The 15,492-nt window shown below is 45.8% G+C and overlaps 1 protein-coding gene across 3 annotated transcripts in view; it reads left to right on the top strand.

Annotated features, from left to right (window-relative positions):
* Positions 1-12,401: 12,401 nt before the first annotated feature.
* The window catches only part of Matn2 (matrilin 2), a 136,463-nt gene continuing 133,372 nt past the window's right edge, over positions 12,402-15,492 (top strand). For 2 of the 3 annotated variants that reach the window (XM_021183581.1, XM_021183580.2), the window contains exon 1: positions 12,402-12,629. The gene's annotated coding sequence lies outside the window, so the exon portion shown is untranslated. The remainder of the gene's footprint in view (positions 12,630-15,492) is intronic. The other variant, XM_029470140.1, reaches the window with a different exon arrangement.

The raw sequence follows: 15,492 nt of genomic DNA on the forward strand, positions 1-15,492 counted from the left end.
ACACCTAAGAAAAAATATTTCCCCTCAAACATACTTAACCTTATTCTCTACCTGTAATATAAATGTGTGCATTTCAGCATTTTGTCAAGTCCAGGCATTTACTACATCCAGGACAGATCTAGAGGAGCAACCCACAGATGCTCCAATCTTCCCTCACAGATACAAATGCTTCTACTGGACCTGCTCCTTCTTATCTATCCACAGGTGGTTCCACAGACCCTGGACAGCAAGGAAATGGCCAATTCTCCTAAGTCTGGACCAACATCCCCATACCCATTTTCTTAGGTTTCACAGAGACACAATACCCCAAAGGCAGCAGGAAACAACTAAAGATCACTATGACCCTATTCCTGCTTCACCATCACCTCTTTCTATTTTTTCCTCTTTTAATTAATCCAAAATAGGGGAATGTTGGCATTTAGTCTAGGCTACACTCCACAGTTGATCTGGCAATAGCCAGGTGTGCCTGACTCACTGTAAAAGGGGCTGCTTGCCTCGTCCTCTCTCTCTCTTGTTTTCAAAAGATTTTATTTATTTATTTTGTACATGTAACGAGTACACTGTAGTTTTCTTCAGACACACCAGAAGAGGGCATCAGATCCCATTACAGATAGCTGTAAGCCACCATGTGGTTTTTGGGAATTGAACTCAGGACCTTCGGAAGAGCAGTCAGTCTCTTAACCACTGAGCCATCTCTCCAGCCACTCTCTTGTTCTCTTGCTCCTTTGTTCTCTCCTCTTGTTTCTGCTTCTCTCTCCCCTCATTCCCCTTCNCCCCCCCCCCTCCACTTGCTTATGACCGGCCTCTACTTCTCTACATACACACACATACTCTCTCTTCCCCCTCCCTCCGTGCCTCCCTCCCTCTCTCTACCTTTCTCTGTCTCTACTACCCCCTCAACTCCCCTCCCCATGCCTTAAATAAACTATTCTAGACTATAGTGTTGTGTTGCTGGTACCTGGGCGGGGTGTGCCTCAGCATGGGCCCTCAGAGGCACCTCCTTCCCCCACACCATACTGTGCCTCCAACAAACATATCCCTGGCTTCTCTTTCTTTTTATAAAGCACAACAAGCACCCGCTGTGGGATGTGTGGTTTTAGACAGGGGCTAAAGGGACCTTCAGCCTATACCAGAGAGTAGCTCCGGCTAGAAAGCATCAGTTCCTTCAGCTTGTCCAAATCCATGTGATGACAAAGACTGAAAGCGCAGCAGGAAAGGACAGATTGCTTGTCTCCAGGGTTGGGTGGCAGGATGCGCCTTCCTGTGGTTTTATTGCAGTGCATCTGCTGTTCTTGCCCTATGTGGTTGCCAGTTGCAGGCCTTTGCACCAGACACTAACCTTTGAGATCTGTGGGGTTGTAGCGGGGTTGGCCAAAGAGTTGCACTGAAGAAGAACGGGAGCTACATCAGGGCTAGCTGCCTGGTCTCTTCTGCAGCTGCTGCTTCTCCAGAGTATTTGGCAGGCCATGGGGCACAGCAGGTGGCTAGAAGCCTTAGTTAGAGCCAGCCACCGAGCAGGAAGTGAATGCAGTAGGCTCAAGCAGCTTCCAGCTGTGAAAGCTTAAGGAGAGAATTCTCTTTCCCACAGTGTTACAGCTCTATAAGGCAGACACTTTTAGAGACTGATGAAATTATTCATGTGCTTTACTCCTGTGGATGGGGTCTTATACACATTTTGGGTTGGGTTGGGGGTCTAAAAAAAGATGCCTTCTATTGGCTTGGTCTGAGATGTTAGGGATACCTCATGTGCATGTGGAGGGGCTTCGGGTTGCTCCTATATGACTGATTGTCACAGTCCTCTCCATGGGGTGTCATGGTCATGTGCTCCAGGACAAGTAGATGAAACACCTACCATTCACAGATATGAGAAGACTGGGTTTTCTGAATCTGCTCGGCCTTACCAAGCTTTATGTCTGGTGGAACAGTCCACTACCCCATAGAAAATATGGTACATCAACACAATGAAATATTACTTACCTGTTAAACAAAAGGATATCACGAAATTTGCAATGGATGGAACTATAAAAAAGAAAATCTTGGGTGAGACAACCCAGACCCAGAAAGACAAACATGGTATGTACTTACTTAGACGTGGATATTAGCTGTTAAGTAAATAATAGTCATGCTACAATCCCCAGACCCAGAGAGTCTAAGTAAAAAGGCTCAAGGCAGCACACATGGATCTCCCTGGGAAGGGAAAATAGAATAAATTTCAAGGATGGGTGGGGTGGGTAGGGAGGGTAGCAGGTGGTTGGTGGAGGGAGAGAGTATTAGGAGAGATAAACCGAATTAGGGAGCATTTTAGGAGTGAGGTAGAAGCCTAGTGCAGGGGAAACTCCTTACAAGAGTGACCCTAGCAAAGACTCCTAGTAATGGGGAATATCAAGCCTGAATCGACCATCTTCTATAAACAGACAAGGCTCCCAACAGTGGGACTGGGACACCAACCCAGCCACAAACGTTTCACCTAAAATATGCCCTGCCTGCATAATGTGCTGGGGTAATGGTGGCATAGAACTTATGGGAGTGGCCAATGACTAGTCTGACTTGAGGCCCACCCTAAGAGACAGAGCTCATGCCTGAGACTGCCTGGATGAACAGGAATCAAAGACTGGACAGGCCAGAGTCCCAGGATAGAACCAAACACAACTGGAAAAAAAATTCAACAAGTAATTACTAATGATATTGTTATACTCATAGATCAGCCTAGCCCAGTTGTCATCAGAGAAGCATCATTCAGCAGCTGATCAGAGCAGATGAGAGACCCACAGACAAATTGTTAGGCAGTTCCAGAGGAACCCCTGCAGAAGATGACATCACGAGGAGCAGCACCCACAGAATCAACTAAGAAGATCTTATAGGGGCTCACAGAGACTGAAGTGCCAATCATGGACCCTGCATGGGTCTGAGCTGGGTTCTCTGCATTTATGTTAGAGTTGTGTAACTTGGTGTTCTTGTGGGACTCCTAACAATAGGAGTGGAGGATGTCTCTGACTCTCTTGCTGCTCTTGGGACTCTTTTCCTCATACTGGATATCTCATCCAACCTTAATACGAGGGTTTGTGCCTAGTTTTGTTGTAACTTGTTATACCATGTTTGGTTGACATGGGAGGAGTGGAGAGAAGGGACTCTGAGGTTAGGATATAATGTATGAAAGAAGAATAAAAAAAGAAAAAGGAAATAAGTGACTTCCATTTAGAAATCTTATGGAAGCTGGGCTATACACACAAAGAAACTCTCTCTTGAAGAACAAACAAACAAGAAAAAAGAAGAAGAAAAATAAGAAGAGACAGAAAGGAGAGAGACAGACAGACAGACACAGAGACAGACAGACACAGAGACAGACAGACAGGGACAGACAGAGGGAGAGGGAGAGGGAGAGGGAGAGGGAGAGGGAGAGTATATAGTGCATTCAAGAGGCAGAGGTAGATCTCTGTGCATTTGAGGCCACCCTGGTCTACAGAGTGTGTTCTAGGACAGCTAAGGCTAAGCAAAGAGATCCTGCCTCGGGAAAAACAAAAGAACAAAATGAACAAACAAAAAACTCCCAAAACCAATTTAAAACAACAACACAACAAAAAGAAGTTTTATGAATCCAGGAGGCAGTTGTTTTTGTGATTTTCATAATACTTCCAGGATCCCCTCCTCTTGTCTGTGAGCCCCCAGTTGTGTAACTGTTTCTCATTTTTATGTCAGTGCCACGCACACATCTGGCAAATAGAAAAGCCTTAGAAAGTATTTACTAGAATAAGAATAAGCACATGAGGCAAATTAAAGCCAGCTGTAATCCCTCCCCCAGAGATCACTAAAGATTCTTAGCAGTTCCATGGAGTTTGAATCCCACAGAGAAAAATTTTCACAGAGGAGCCCAGTGGGGGAAAATGTATTCCTACGGAGCATTCTAAGGGAAGGGTCCCTCAGGTAGATCCCCAAAAATCACAGCTGGAGAAGTGTGTACAACATGTGTGCAAGTGTATGTACATGCATACATGTGCAGGTGTGTGAGTGTGTGTATGTGTATGCATGTGTGTATGCATGTGTGTGTGCTGACTTTTAGAAGAGAATCTAAAAGGTTATTTGGAAAGTACATTAGCCCAATAAGAAAAGGATTGATCTATAAAGAAAGAATAAAGGACTGTAAGATTAGAGCCTAGCTAATACTCTGCTTAAATTTGAGATTAAAAACAAAATAAAAACAGCTCTTATTATTCTTCTGATCATGTTCCTTCCATGTGAACTTAAACCATGCATTTCTGAAAGGAAAACTGCTAATAAGCCTTTTCTCCGAGGCTTTCTCCCTTTCCCTGTCACTGGGTCATTAAAGCAATAAGTTACCAAATCTAAACTCTAAAGAGACCTAAAGTGTCCAGGGGGAATTCTGAACAGAACATGCAGTTCAGATTCATGCTTACCCACTTTCTGGGACTTTAGATTCAGGACCACATGTGAGGTTCCACCCACAGATGATCTGGGCTTATAGTGCATTTGCCTAGCTTGCAAGGCCCTGAGTTCTATACCTAGCACTGTTTTGGATCATTGATTTTGTATCCTGAAGATTTGCTAAACTCTCTTATTCATCCTAAGGGTTCCGTAGCCTGTGCCTTCAAGTTTCTTCATGGCAGTCTGTCTCTGCAAATGGATCTGGTTTTCTTTTCTTTGTTTGTTTGTTTTTTTTTTTTTTTTTTTCCTTCCATGCGAGAAAGCAGCGAGACAGTAAATTGCTCCCAATCCCTGAAAATCCCAGTCTCTCAGAGTCAGACATCATGCTGGTCACAGCTTTTTGTGGATAACCTTCATTAAGTTAATGCATTCCCTTTCTATTTCCCATTTGTGGAGTGTTTTTCTCTCGGGTATACTTTCTGCTTCTGTGGAGAAAATTGTGTGGGATTTGTCCTTTAGTATATTGATGTTACATTTTAAACATTGTCCTGACAAGTATTGACAACACTGTCCTGTGGAGCAATATTGCTTGGTACCTCCCCATTAAGCCTGATCAGAAAGGCTCAGATCTTGTAGAAGCTTTGCTCTAAGAAAAACAAACAAACACAAAAACTCTTTCAACTGTGACAAGAGAGATAATTCAGCATTGGCTGCCCTCGCAGTTTTTTGAAACTTGAGTTCCACTGCCAGCTTCCAAATGGTGGCTCGGGACCCTCTGCAACGCCAGGAAATGCAAAATCCTACTCTGGTCCCTGAGGTTACCAGGCATGCATGTGATGCATATATATGCGTATGTATATATAGTATACATGCATATATGTATCTATAAATATATAAGTACATGTACGTGTGTTTACATATATATATATATAAACACATATGTAGGCAAAACATTCATATACATGAAATAAATCTTTTTTAAAAAATAAAAACTCATTCAAACTCTTCAGAAATGTGGCTGTAACATCATCTTCCATTGCTTCCTGGAGACTTCACTATCTATGAAACTGTTCACTTTATTGCACTACAAATGTTTTTCTCCATCTCATGCAGTGTGACTTTCAGTGGACTATCACGTTACTCTTTCCATTAACTCTTTGTAATGTTTCTTCTGTTGGACTCCGGTACTAACCATGTTACAGTTGCTTTCATGGCAAAGTAGGATTTGGAAAAGTCATCACATCTGGTATTTTGTTACTCTTGAGTCTATCCTTACTGAACTCTGCCAGTGCTGGGGATCTTATAGGACAGATGGCTACTATCACTGCCCAAGGGTCTCCCAACTCGGTTTAGCACCAGACAGCCAGAGCAGATAGAGACTGAGTCATGTCTTTGAGGAATGATAGGTATTTGAGTGTCACAGCAATGAGACTGTTGGCTTCTTGTCATGGGCCAGTCCATCCTAGTTTGGATGAAAAGCCAACACTCTGCTTCCAAACGATGCTTCCACAATCCAGGCCCTATGTTTAAAGACTACGCCGCATCCTCTTCCAAGCATCCACGTCCAAGGCGTAGTGCAGGTGTTATACAGAAGTCAAAGGCCCGACTTCATCTGCAGGACCTTACAGGTAGTTCTGGACTACATAACAACATCTGAATCCAGGGGAGCTGGAACAATGCCTCCCAGCTTAAGATCTCTTATCATACTGCACTTACAGAAGACCAGACTTTGGTTTCCAGCATCCATGCCGGGGAGCTTGCAACTGCCCATAGCTTCACTTTCAGGAATCCAGTGCCTACTCCTGGTCTCCTGGCACTGCACTCATACACGAACTCACACTCACATACACACATATAAGCATAATTAAAAATTAAAGTCTAGCCCTTAAAGAAAAATACAAAACACACATCGGAATCCATGGGCTTCAGAGATAGTTCAGTTGTAAAGTGTCTGTCTTACACGCATGAAGAATTGAATCAGACCCTCAACATCTACATCATCCACAACAAAAAAAAGTCAGGCCTGGTGACATGTGCCTGCAGTGTCACCTGCATTCCCAGCAGTGGGGAAGCAGAGACAATGGATTCCTGGAGCTCACAGGCTTGCCAGTCTAGCCTAACCAGTGAGTTCCAGGCCAAATCAAGACTCTGTCTCAAAAACCAAGGTATGAGCACCTGAGGAATGACACCAAGGTCACCCTGGCTGTTACATGCACTACTTAATGCTAAGCATCTCCTTCCACACACACCAAAACAAAATCTGAACTCTCTTTGGAATGCACTTTGTTTCTCCAACAAATTTTTGACTTGCTATATTAGTTTTCCCTAACTGATCCCTATTACCTCATGGAGTAAAAAATACTTTGTAAATTCCAGCTTGGGGTTTCTTCCTGCCATTTGTGTTTCCAGATGAAAGAGGCACACAGCCTTATATTTTTAATATACCTTAAGCAGCACAATTGTGGGCAGCTGCCTACCCTCCATGCTGTTAGAATCCACCTCCTATCCATAGGCCAAGTTATTAATTACTATGTTTATATAGGCTGCTTTTAGCCCTTTGGGCCCATGGCCCATGGCGGCTCTGGCAGCTCTCCTCGCTTCTCTATCTCATGGCAGCTCCTTTTTACCCTTCCATGATGGCTTTTTTCTCTTTCTTATTTATTCTTCCATGTATACTTAAAAATACTTATTAGGTTTCCCAGGCTAGAGACCACAAGAAAGGAGCAGGAAGAGAAAAAATCCTGCTGTGTGTTTTATCCGGGAACATAAATGGCCCAAGGCAGGAAGAAATTCTGCACCAGAATTTATAAAATGTTTTTTACTATAACCTTGTTTCTCTAAGGTGGGTTGATGTGTCGATTTAAAAATCTCTCAAACTGGGTGTGGTGGTGCAGGACATTAATCTCAGCACAAAAGGTAGGAAGAGACCTGTGAGTTTGAGGCTAGCATGGTGAGTTCCTAGCCAACCACAGTGAGAACCTGCCTAAAATAAGTGTTCTCTCTCTCTCTCCCTCTCCCCTCTCCCCTCCCCTCTCCCCTACCCCCTTCCCTCGCCCCTCTCCCCTCTCCTGTCTGTCTGTCTGTCTGTCTGTCTGTCTCTCTCTCTCTCTCTCTCTCTCTCTCTCTCTCTCTCTCTCTCTGTGTATGTGTGTGTAGTGATAACTCAGCAATTAAGAGCACTGTCTGGGGCTGGTGAGATGGCTCAGCAGTTAAGAGCACTGACTGCTCTTCCAGAGGGCCTGAGTTCAAATCCCAGCAACCACATGCTGGCTCACAACCATCTGTAATGAGATCTGATGCCCTCTCCTGGTGTGTCTGAGGACAGCTACAGTGTACTTACATATAACAATAAATAAATCTTAAAAAAAAAAAAAAAGAGCACTGTCTGCTCTGGCAGAGGACCTGGGTTTGATTTCCAGCATCCACATGGTGTCCTAAAACTCTCCATAACTCTAGTCTTCAGGGGATCTGATGGTTCCTCTTTTGACTTCCAGGGCACTAGGCATGCATGCAGTGCACAGACAGACATGCAGACAAAACACACACATTAAAAAAAAAATCTTGAAAAACATCCATATGGAAGCCCTTCATAAGTTTAAGGCCTATGTGAAATTACTGCCCCCACCCCTGCCCCCAGTCCCAAATAAACCTTTTGTTAGCTTGCTTTCTATTGCTGTGATAAACAATCAATCAAAAGCAACTTCAGGAGGAAAGGGTTTATTTGGCCTAGATAACTGGGGTCTCAGTCCACTGAGGGAAGCCAAGACAGGCACTGGGAGGCAAGAACTGAAGCAGAGACCCTGGTCACGACATCTCTCCATGGCTTGCTTTTGTTTGTTTGTTTTTATTTTTCCAGATAGGGTTTCTCTGTGTATCTTTGGCTGTCCTGGATCTCACTCCATAGACCAGGCTGATGTCAACTTTAGATATCTACCTGTCTGTGCCTCCCAAGTGCTGGGACTAAAAGGTGTGTGTTGCTATGCCTGTTCAGTTTGCTTTTTTTTTTTTTTTTCCAAGACAGGGTTTCTCTGTATAGCCCTGGCTGTTCTGGAACTCACTTTGTAGACCAGGCTGGCCTCGAACTCAGAAATCCGCCTGTCTCTGCCTCCCAAGTGCTGGGACTAAAGGCGTGCGCCGCCGCCACCACCACCACAGGACTACCTGTATCAAGTAGGTAAGATGGACCCCAGCGCAGACCCTCAGCAGAGATAGAATGGACAGCTGATATGCAACATAGTTACAAATGTGTGATCATTCATCTCATGAGGTCTAGGATACTGTTGCCTCCATTCTTGTGTGCATATGTGGGTCCCCATATGAACTAGACACCTTAGCCCAGTGCTTCTTCTGAATAAGGTTTCCTTGAGTCCAGAGTAGAGCCTCAAACACAGAAGGCAGAGTTGGTTGGCCCTTCCCTCTGACAGCCCTTCTCAGTAACTTGCATGTATCTATCTCCTTGGCCTGCACACAAGGTACCAGAGAGGTAAATTGCTGTTCCAACTGTGCATATCAGGACACTGAGCTTTCGATTTGCTGAGGTGTTTGTTTGTCTGGTTTGGTTTGGTTGTTGTTGTTGTTGTTTTGCACACCTGAAGAATATCCCATAAGTAGAACAACTCATTTAATCCATTTGTCTGGCCCCCAGCCTTGCTCCACCCACAGACTTCCTATTCTGAAGAATCCCCATAGAACTCCCTGGGGGGAAACACCCACGTTAGCTGGCACAGACCAAATAATGGGATCATTATTAAATGAGAGTCTTCTTAAAATTGGAAGGGTTTCCAAATAGCTATTGCTTCCCTGGTAAATTATTGGATCCTATGGGTATCTTGGGATAGACACACATTTGAAATATGTTTCCATAACTTATAACTTAGCTTTTCCAACTCCTTGGGGATTTTCACTGTCTGTAAGGAAGAATTTTCTTCTGTGGGATCCAAGACCAAACATTAACTGGAGACTTTGTTCTGTTTTCTGACCTCCATCTTCTTTCTTCTAAAGACTTGAAGAAGAAATTTCTGACCAGTGCAGGCTGCCAGCAGCAGCCTGTGGCCCAAGGTTCAGGTAAGGAACACAGGGTCATGAGGCCCTGGTTATTTCTGGGCAGTAAGGTCAGAATGTGTTAACCCTTTGTTTTATGGGGTTTTATTGTGTTGTTGGTTTGTTTGTTGTTTTTGACTGCCTCTCTATGTCACCCTAGCTGGCTCAGAACTCACCATGTACGCCAGACTGCCAGACTGCCCTCAAACTCAGAGACCCATCTTTATTCCTGAGTGCTGAGACTAAAGGTGTGTACCATCACCAGTGGCCATGACTGAGATTTTATTTATTCATTTATTTTATGTATATACACTGTAGCTGTCTTTAGACACACCAAAAGAGGACATCAGATTCCATTACAGGTAGTTGTGAACCACCATGTGGGTGCTGGGAATTGAACTCATAAAGAGCAGTTAAGATTTTAACTGCTGAGCGATCTCTCCAGCCCCATGGCTGAGACCCGGAGCTCTTTATAGAAATAGGTCTTGCAGAATAGGTCTTGTAGAGGACATTTGTTTGTATTCTAAGATTTGAAACTAGTTAGTTCTGATTTTCTCTGATGGTTTGTTAAAATCTGGATGGGGGTGTATTGGCTTAGCAATTGGGCAATAGAATTAGGGTTGTTGTTGTTGTTTTGTTTTGTTTTGTTTTGTTTCGAGACAGGGTTTTTCTGTATAGCCCTGGATGTCCTGGAACTCACTCTGTAGACCAGGCTGGCCTCGAACTCAAGAAATTCACCCGCCTCTGCCTCCCAAGTGCTGGGATTAAAGGCGTGCACCACCACTGCCTGGCTTGTTGTTTTTTATTTAGAAGATTTATTTATGAGTGCTCTATCTGCATATACATATGCATGCCAGAAGAGGGCATCAGATTCTATTGTAGATGGTTGTGAGCCACCAAGTGGTTGGTGGGGACTGAACTCAGGACCTCTGAAGAGCAGCCAGTGCTCTTAACCCCTGAGCCATCTCTCCAGCCCCAGAATTAGGGTTTTTATTAGGAGATAGATGTCTGGCCTGCTGTATCATCCTGCCATCCTAGATTGGTAATCCCAGAGTCTGAGAGTCAGCTCGGTTCCCTGCTACTGATCAGTCCTGTTTTCTCTGTCTCTCCTAGGATGGCCGCTCTCTCAGGTAACGTTTCCTCTCTTAAGGAAGTTATAGAAATCTTGCCTTCTGGGCCTGGAGAGATGGCTCAGCAGTTAAGAGCGCTGACTGCTCTTCCGGAGATCCTGAGTTCAAATCCCAGCACCCATATGGTGGCTCACAACCATCTATAATGAGATCTGACGCTCCTCTGGTGTGTCTGACGACAGCTACAGTGTACTTACTTATAGTAACAAATAAATGTTAAAAAAAAAAAGAAATCTTGCCTTCTATAATTTTTATTATATATATATATTTTTTTGTTTGTTTGTTTGTTTGTTTTTTTTTGTTTGTTTTTGTTTTTCGAGACAGGGTTTCTCTGTGTAGCCCTGGCTGTACTGGAACTCACTTTGTAGACCAGGCTGGCCTCGAACTCAGAAATCCGCCTGCCTCTGCCTCCTGAGTGCTGGGATTAAAGGCATGTGCCACCATGCCCGGCTAGATATTTTCTTCATTTACACTTCAAATGCTATCCCCAAAGCCCCCTATACCCTCCCCCTGCCCTACTCCCCAACCCACCCACTCCTGCTTCCTGGCCCTGCCATTCCCCTGTACTGGGGCATATGATCTTCGCAATACCATGGGCCTCTCCTCCCATTGATGGCCGACTAGGCCATCCTCTGCTACATATGCAACTAGAGATATAGCTCTAGGGAGTACTGGTTAGTTCATATCGTTGTTCCTCCTATAGGGTTATAGACCCCTTTAGCTCCTTGGGTACTTTCTCTAGCTCCTTTATTTGGGGCCCTGTGATCTATCCAATAGATGACGGTGGACATTCACTTCTGTATTTTCCAGTCATTGGCATAGACTCACATGAGAGAGCTATGTCAGGGTCCTGTCAGCAAAATCTGTCTGGCATATGCAATAGTGTCTGGGTTTGGTGGTTGTATGTGGGATAGATCCCTGGGAGGGTCAGTCTCTGGATGGTCTTTCCTTCTGTCTTAGCTCCGAACTTTGTCTCTGTAACTCCTGTCTCTGTAACACAATGGAGTACTACTCAGCAATTAAAAACAACTAATTCATGAAATTCTTAGACAAATGGATGCATCTGGAGAATATCATCCTGAGTGAGGTAACCCAATCACAAAAGAACACACATGGTATGCACTCATTGATAAGTGGATATTAGCCCCAAAACTTAGAATATCCAAGATACAATTTGCAAAACACATGGAACTCAAGAAGGAAGACCAAAGTGTGGATACTTCGTTCCTTCATAGAATGGGGAACAAAGTACCCATGGAAGGAGTTAATTTTTTGAGTCTGATCTGAACTAGACTCTGTCCCTTCAGGAAGGCGTAGAGTCTTTATCTTAGCATCTTAATGGCCTTTCCCATCCCAGTGGCTGGTCCAAGGCCAGTGGATACTAGTAATATGAATTGGCACTGGTGGGGCTGTCCTAGACTGCCAAGACAACTTCTGGCTGTGTCATCAGTCATCTTAAGTCTCACCACTTCTTTCTCCATCATCGTGCTCCATGGATGCCTCCTGAAGAAAATGATTCTCAATTCATGTTATATGACTCCGGCTGTGTCTCCTGTTACCAGGAAACCCTCACCCCACCTCACTCCCGCCCCAGACCCACAAGCTCCCTAAAGTCTCCAGTTATTCCAACCTCTGGAGATCCATTCATTCCACAGGGACTAGGGATGCACCAGGAGTCTGAGGGTGGCAGCAGGCAAGGAGAACGTCTATGGTCCCAAGCTGGGGGCTGCCTGTAGCGTGGGGCAGCTCTGACTGCTGCCTCTCCCCGCCTTCCCCGTTCCCAAAGAGGACACCCCTCCTTCCGCCCGCCCGCTTCCAACCCTTGCACGGCACCGCCTCTTCGCGCCGCCCTTTCAGGGAGCCTCCCAGGCAGCCAGCGAGCGCGGAGAGCGCTCTGGGATGGGACTTGAAGGCGGCAGCTCAGGACACGGCGCTGGCACGGGATTCTTGTTCGCATCCGGGGAGCGGTGCCCAAGGAGCTCTGCGGTCCTCTGCGGGGCGAGGCGGTGGACCACGGAGACTGACACTCACAGCTGCTCCCCGGTCTCTCTTCCCGGGTGTCGGCGGCGGTGGCTGCAGGTGAGCGCGGCGCGCTGACCCGGGAGCAGATGACCCACTGACCGACAGACGCAAAATCTGTCCCTCTCCTGGGGGACCCGCTGTCTCCCTGTGGAGAGTGGGAGAGAAAGGCGGCACTGCAGGTCCCTTCGGCCGGGAGAAGTCCCGCCACGCCGGGCCAGGCGCGGGACACATGGGGCGGCAGTAGTACCCGAGGGCCCCGCGGGGGCGCTATGCCTCGCTGTAGGGACACTCAGACCCCCTCCACGTTGACCAGGGAATAGGGACTTGTTGAGTGGGTTTGCAGTGACAGTCCTACAGTCCTATCTACCAGAAAATAACTTGGTTCCTCCTGTAGGCTGGTACCTCAAGACCAGTGTCATCTAGATTTCCTTTGCTTTCTGTGTCCAGCTCCGGCTTCCTTGTATTTCGGAAGAGGGATAGGAAGAGGGCATTTTGTGTTGCTGGAAAGCTGAAGGACAGTTTGGGGAGAGGACAGAAAAATATAGGGACAATCCCTTGTAAGGTCTCCCGGAGTTGGTGCTCTGGAGATACAGTAATCACTGTGGCGCTCCCACAGTGCATCTACAGAATGCAATTCCCATTAGCCTTTGAGGAATGGACAACGAACGAAGCTGTAAGGGTAAAGGACAGAGGTTTAGGAATCAGTAGGCCTCGTTCAAACCCCAGCTGCCAAGTTTACAGGCTGGAGTACTTGGAGACAACCAGCAACACAATGCCTCAATTTTCTCATGCATCTAGAGGGGATCTATAATGCCTACAGGATTAAATGAGATTTCATGGAAGTACAGAGAATAGTTCTAAAAGTCTCTTACTGCTATTGAGCTCTGCTGCCCACCTTTCTAGAAAAGGAAGGAATCTGTGTGAACACTGAATTCACCCCCTCCCTAATTCTAGGACAAAGCCTTTTGAGGGATGTTCGAAGATGGCAGATAATGTGTATGTGTTAGTGGAATTTTTGTGGAAACGTCCATTCGAGAACATTCTCCCTGCCTGCTTTCTTTTCTTTTCTTTTCTTTTCTTTTCTTTTCTTTTCTTTTCTTTTCTTTTCTTTTCTTTTCTTTCTTTTTTCAAGACAGGGTTTCTCTGTATAGCCCTGGCTGTCCTGGAACTCACTTTGTAGACCAGGCTGGCCTTGAACTCAGAAATCCACCTGCCTCTGCCTCTGCCTCCCGAGTGCTGGGATTAAAGGTGTGCACCACTACGCCCGGCCCTGCTTCTTTCAAAGTGATAATTTCACAAAGCCAGCCAAGATACCAAGGTGAGTTTGTAGCCAGGAAGGTTTCCTCTAAGCCTCTAACATTTATTCTCTTAGAAACTCCATTGAAGAAGGAAAGGCTGCAGGTTTTCATCTTCTATCTCCCTTCTGTTCCTACTTTCATTTCAGTTGACAGACTTCAGCTTCAGACCCCCACATAACCAGCCAGATCTTTTCTATAAACCCAGGTTTTGGAGGTTCTGGCTTCCAGAGTCCAGACCCAGGCGGTCAAGAGGCATGGGGCCTGACGTTCATTGCTGAGGATATCATAGCATAATTGAAACCTGAGACAGCCTTGGATAACAGTCAGGTTAAACTCCTATTAGCTAAGACCACGCATGTCTGACAGCAAAAAGCTAGGTGAAAGCTGGGCATGGTGGTGCATGTCTATAACCCAACACTTGAAATGCAGAGAGGCAGGAGGATCAGAAGTTCAAAGTCATCCTTGATTACATAGTAACCCTAAGACAAACCTAGACTACATGAAATCCTTTCTCCAAAAACCAAAAGGGGAAAAAAAAAAGACAATTGGAATGTGGCTCAAGATTTTAGGAAAGGCAAAGAGATGTTGCTCCTTGAAAGACAAAGAAGAAAAATGAGCCACTGGAGAGTCTGAAAAACAATTTCCAGTTTGCCTAGAAGCAGTTCTTATTGGTAACTGAGAGAAGGCACTGAGATATGGGAGTGTGAAGGAAAGAGGGGGAGAAAGCTTGGTCTCAGGGGAAGCTGAGTGCGTGAGCAGTGACCAAGGAGATGCTGGGATAGATAGAGCTCAATGGAGAGGTAATGCCAGCCCCACCAGCAAGGGCCTTTCCAGGAGTTCCTCTGGCTTTTGCTTGCTGGTTCTATCCCATGCACAATCTCCTTTCCTGGGTGTCCCAGTTCTCTATGGGAAGCTAAGCGGGATTTCCTTCCCTGTCTAAGGGAACATGGGGGATGACATAGACAGCTCTAGGGATGGCTGATACCCCAGAGAGTGGTGTACATAGTGTTGCTAGGAAACAGTGCCAGGATGCTCTTCCAAGAGCTCTCAGAGCTCCAGCCCATTTTAGCAGTGCCTCAGAGAGTTTGGGTGTGTAAGGCCTAGACTGCAAAATTGGCTGCAGCCATGGAAGAGGCTAGGAGACAGGAAGGAAGCCCAGAGGAAAAAGTGAAGTTTGTGCATTCCTGAATGTGGTCAGGATGCAGAGGGCAGATGGAAAGGAGTCTAGGTGTAGACAGCTAAGCCAAGGAGTCACTCTGACCACAAAAGGACTTGAGGAAGAGAAGAAGAGCTCCTTGCTGGACAAGCTGAGTCAGCAGCCCATCTTCACCTCTAGTTGGAAGTCACAGACAACATGTCAGGTCAACCCAGTAATAACCAGGGTGTGAAATGTCGAGCTGCCTATGGGTAGTCCTTATGTTCTAGCATGCATTGGCTTCCTGTTTGCTGGCCATGCAGGAGATGGCAGTTCTGATAATAGGTGGAAGGAAGACAGGAAAGGCCCAGCTCTGAGATTTATTCTCAGCATGGCCTGGTCATATGTGAATGCTTAGAGTGAAGGACACAGTTGCCGAACTGATGTCATCTCTCTGATTGCCTGAGAGGTGGCGGGGGGGGGGGGG

Source organism: Mus caroli, chromosome 15 (genome assembly GCF_900094665.2).
Source record: "Mus caroli chromosome 15, CAROLI_EIJ_v1.1, whole genome shotgun sequence".
Taxonomy (NCBI): domain Eukaryota; kingdom Metazoa; phylum Chordata; class Mammalia; order Rodentia; family Muridae; genus Mus; species Mus caroli.